Source organism: Cebus imitator, unplaced genomic scaffold (assembly GCF_001604975.1).
Source record: "Cebus imitator isolate Cc_AM_T3 unplaced genomic scaffold, Cebus_imitator-1.0 Scaffold106, whole genome shotgun sequence".
NCBI lineage: Eukaryota > Metazoa > Chordata > Mammalia > Primates > Cebidae > Cebus > Cebus imitator.
The window spans coordinates 5,439,590-5,444,724 of record NW_016107421.1 but is presented as its reverse complement, the minus strand read 5'-3'; the positions used below and the strand labels follow the sequence as shown (position 1 = coordinate 5,444,724).

The following is a 5,135-nucleotide window of genomic DNA, read 5'->3' as shown; positions in this document are numbered from 1 at the left end:
TCCAGCCTGGAGACAGAGTAAGACTCCGTCTCAAAAAAAAAAAAAAGAGATGATGGGAGAACAAAGCTTTTCACAGCACATGGTGGCATTGCTTTAATGGCAGAAGACTAGAAACTACACGGCTTAGCACCAGGAAGCCAGCAGGAGAAGCCAGGCAGCTGCATGGGGGAGATCCAGGCAGCTACGTGGGGGAGATCCACACAGCGTGGAGAGGAGTGAGGATGGTGTCTTGGGTGGACACGCTGAGGTCCCCATCGATTGGATAAACCCGAAAAGCCAAGGTTCAGAACAGGGTATAGATCACGACCTTTTGTGAAACTGTATGTTGTACGGGTATAAAAGTAAATATTCATATCTACTTGTACAAGAGTCTAATGCAAATGGCACCTGCAGGAGCAAGAAGCAAGAAGACAGGGGCCGCGGGAGGGGACTCGCAGTGAGGACCCTTCCAGCTAACTGTGACTGTGGATCCATGTTACTGTATTACCTCTTCCATTAAAAGCCCTTTAAATAAGAGGAAATGAATACTTTAGAAATACAAATTCGTTATCCAAACATGAATCCCTGGCATGACTAAGGATGATACTGATACATGATTGACAGTAAGGAAGGATAATTTTCCTTAAAAAACACACACACAGTGCTATCTGCAGGGTGTCAGGCCTGGCTGCTGGAGAACATAAATTAGACCCTACCATCCATGTGCACAGTGGGGCAGGGCCAGCCCCTCCTCGAATCACATGGCTCTGGGTGCCCTGCTTCCTCAGAAGATACCCAGGGATTTCCAAGGTGTCTTCGCCAAAACCACACACCAGCCAATCTGGACACATGCCTTTGACTGCATTCATTTACAAGGAAGTGATTCTGCCCTGGCTGACCAGAGCACAACCTTCTTGGGATATGTGCACTTTAACTTTCGTTTGAACTCCATTTTCTTACTAGAGAGACCAATTTGCTTGGTTTAACAAACTGATAACCAGTTCGGAACTCAGCTCTACATACGGGTTTTTAAAAAGTTTTATGTAGTATTATTTCAGAGTGGGCCTTGCTCTGTCACCGAGGCTGGAATGCAGTGGCATGACCATGACTCACTGCAGCCTCAACCTCCTAGGCTCAAGTGAGCCTCCCAGCTCAGCCTCCTGAGTAACTAGGACTATAGGCACATGCCAACATGCCCAGCATTTTTGTTTGTTTTGATGGTGTCTCACTATGAGGGCTGGCCATGAACTCCTGAGCTCAAGCAATTGTCACATCTTCATCTTGGGCTCCCAAAGTGCTGGGATTACAGGTGTGAACCACCACGCCTGGACAAAACAAATTTTATAATTTTTTTTTTTTTTTTTGAGACAAGAGTCTCACTCTTTCACCCAGGCTGGAGTGCAATGGCGCAGTCTCTGCTCACTGCAACCTCTACCTCCCTGGTTGAAGCGATTCTCCTGCCTCAGCCTCCCAAGTAGCTGAAATTACAGGCATGTGTCACCATACCCATCTAATTTTTTTGTATTTTAAACATAGACAGGGTTTCACCATGTTGGCCAGGCTTGTCTCGAACTCCTGACCTCAGGTGATCTGCCTGCCTTGGCTTCCCAAAGTGTTGGGATTACAGGCGTGAGCCACCAAACACTGCCAAGTTTTATAGCTTTAAAAACCATTTAAATTTCTTTTCTCTTGCTGAATTTAAAAGAAACCAAAGTCCCTCTCGATCTCCCTTTACGAAAATACATAATAAGCAAAAAGGGGTTCTTTTTAGGGAGCTTCACTAATGCCCCAATGTAAAGCTTGCATAAACCACACTTATCCAAACACCTTTAAGAAAAATAGAAAGCGTTTTTATTAATAAAGTGTCTCATAGGCTAGAGTTAGACTCAGAGCCCAAATGCCGCAAGCAGTTGCATTTGCGATAGCTGAGAACAGCTGTTCCTTCCCCTCCAACTCAGGCTGGCTCATGCTTGACTTACATTTCTCACTTCTGCTTTGCTACATTCGTCTTTGCCGGGGAGCCCCTCAGAGGAGCCCCCAGTGGTCTCCTTAGAGGTGCCATGAACCAGGTTATTTACTCTCTGCACTTTTGGGTGTGGAAAGAGGAGCCCAGAGCAGGGAGCCAAGTCCAGGCCTGGGTGTTGAGTGCCTTCTGATGGTGACATGCTGAGCCGTGATCCTGCTTGGGCGTGGCCTCCTTCTGAAGCGGATTCCTACGGAAGCCCAAACAGGCTGCTGGTCCTGCTTGCTGCTGCCTCACGCACTGGCTACTGATCCAAAAGCTGGTCAGAGGCCCTGGCCATTTTTTCTCATATTCACATGCCACGACACGGGGCACATCGACCAACAGAAGATACACCCTTCGGTCCAGGGCAGCTCAGAAGAGCAGTGCCAGAATAGTTCGGGGGCACTTGTCAATACATTGAATACAATTCCACATTGCCCAAATCCTAAGTAGCACTTTGTGTCACCAAATGACAGCATTTTGCTTGATAGATTTCAGTTTTTTAAAGTTGATTATTAAAAAGAAAAATAAGGATGAATATAAAAGTAGAAAGCTGCATTTTAGTCTTGAACTATTTCTTCCAAAGGTTTATTATGCATTTCCTTTGAATATAAATTACCATCAGCTCAACTTTTAAATTTAAATTCCTGAAGTATGACTCCACTACTTCCTGAAAACTTACAAACCAAAGTATAGAAAAATAATCCCATTTGTGTATTTTCTCAAAATAAGAGAAAAATTAAATTTCTCAAATTAAATAAGATCAGGATCTAGTGTCTACAATAAGATTCAGTAACAATCACACGTAGAGACCTTCTAAAACTTCACAAATGATCTTACAATCTCTGCCAAATGCTTACCTGTCTTGTAAGACTTCAATTCGTACTGAAAAGAGATAAAGTGTCACAATATGAATGAAAAGTCTATTTCCCTGCACTTTCCTCACAAGAAAAACCAAGTGCGCACATTTGAAAATAAAAAATCCAAATGCTTATGATTTTTCCATGTGTGAATTGAACTGCACAATCCATACACTTATGGAAAAAATATGTGATTTTTTTAATGATTTATGTATAAAAGAAAAATAAACGTTATGATACAATTTGACAGACTACTTCATAAAAAATTTTACTTACATACAATGTATGCAATTTTTTGCAACCCCCAAATTCTATTTATATATACAAATTCATAAAAGGTGGACATCTTAACTTGAAGTGAGGCAGGGGCCATTCAGGCTCACGGCTAAGTCATCTGATTCAGTAGAAAAGAGATTATAAATACATGAAGGACTACTTAACTAATGTCTCTCCGCTCCCCCAAAATGTATTTAGTATAATCTGATCAAACAGAATTTTATGGTGCACTGTAGGAAGAAGAAAACCAACATTTCAGAATGGCAGATCTTAATAACCTGCTCCTGAGCTTACTCAGCTCAGAAAATCACAAAATTACCTTAGTGCGGAATTCATTTTGGAAACTGTATGAAGAAAAACCAAACCGTGCCATTTGTGCTAATCCTTAAAGAAACAAAACCTGGCCAGGTGCAGTGGCGCACGCCTGTGATCCCAGCACTTTGGGAGGCCGAGGTGGGTGGATCACAAGGTCAGGAGGTCGAGACCATCCTGGCCAACATGGTGAAACCCCGTCTCTACTAAAAATACAAAAATTAGCCAGGTGTGGTGGCGTGCGCCTGTAGTCCCTGCTACTCAAGAGGCTGAGGCAGGAGAATCGCTTGAACCGGGAGGCGGTGGTTGCAGTGAACCGAGATGGCACCACTGTACTCCAGCCTGGGCAACAGAATGAGACTCTGTCTCAATAAAAAAGAAACAAAACCAAGCAATTCTCACAATTTAAATGGCACTCCTTAGTTTACATAATAAACACACTATCAAGAAATAAAAGTATTAGGATCCAGACCTTAAGATCTCTAAGTATGTCTTCACACACAGTGAAATGCTTTATACAATAACTCAAGACTCTGCTGAGTATTTACAATAGTCTCTGTAAGTGAAAAACTATAAACCATGTTTTTTTTATAAAACCTTTGATTTAAAAAACAATTTCAAAAAAAAATGGCTAACATCAAAAAAATGTTGTAAATCAGTGCATCCTTTCACGTCTTCCTTATGTAGTTTTTCTAAGCTTCCGTCTCTCGGGTGTGCACATATGCAAAGGAAAAGGCATGATGCCAACGCCTCGCAGAGCAAGCCCCTCTTGAGGAGGACAAGGACTCCAAGGAGCTGTGCTGGCCTGTCCAAGGACCACCAGGGTAAGATGCTGAAGGAAGCGAGGATGTGGCCCATGACAATTTCCAGATAATGTCCACAACAGCCACACTGAAATCCCCTTTGTAAATTTATGAACTTTGAGGACTAGAAACATAAGCAAAAGATAATAGAGATCAAGGAGAAAATTACATAGAGAAGTACATGCAATTACAAAAGAGGTCAAAAAACAAAAGCAATCCAGTTGATTCGTACCTTATATGGAGACAGGCTGAGATTAGCCCTTTCGAATGGAAATTTAAAATATAATGTATTCATTTTCAGGCCTCATTCTACTTATAAAGTGCCTATCGGAAAGTACACAGTCATCCTTCATTCGGCAGTGACCTCTGAAAGTCTTTCCACTAAATCAAAATAAAGGACCACTGTTCCCTTGGTATGCCAACACCACTTACCTGCTAGAGAGTTCTGGTACAGAGCTAAACAGGATGAAGCAGAAACACAAAGAACAGGCTTTCAGAAAAACTTTTCAGAGGTGTTTGGAAGCGCTATTTATAACTAGCCAGTATTTCATCTGGAAGGAGGTAAGAAAACATGTTTGTTTTTAATACACTTAACATGCTTACAGTTTTAAAGCTCTGAAAATTAGCTGGATAATAACATTGTAAACTGTTCATTTTCTTAGCAAACTGGAACTTAAAGAGTAACGATTTTCTGTCTTCCTTTTTGCTTTTAAACTGGGGTGACTTTTCATCTCTGAAACTTTTGAGTGTTCACCTTCGCGAGGTCGAATTGATACTATACACCATTTTCTGGATTTTCTCCTCATTCCTGAGAATGTTGGCCTTCACTGCGCAGATCTTGTCCTGCTGGTCTTTGATCAGCTGCTCCAGCTCCGCCAGCTCAGCCTTTAAGGGCTCCAC

The 5,135-nt window shown here is 42.1% G+C and overlaps 1 long non-coding RNA gene across 1 annotated transcript; it reads right to left on the bottom strand.

Moving 5' to 3' along the window:
- Positions 1 to 1,811: 1,811 nt before the first annotated feature.
- On the bottom strand, positions 1,812 to 5,129 carry LOC119472579. The gene is made up of 2 exons (XR_005201726.1): positions 4,668 to 5,129; positions 1,812 to 2,869 (listed from the first exon to the last, which is right to left on the bottom strand). It is a non-coding gene; the product is annotated as an uncharacterized LOC119472579 (long non-coding RNA).
- Positions 5,130 to 5,135: the final 6 nt, after the last annotated feature.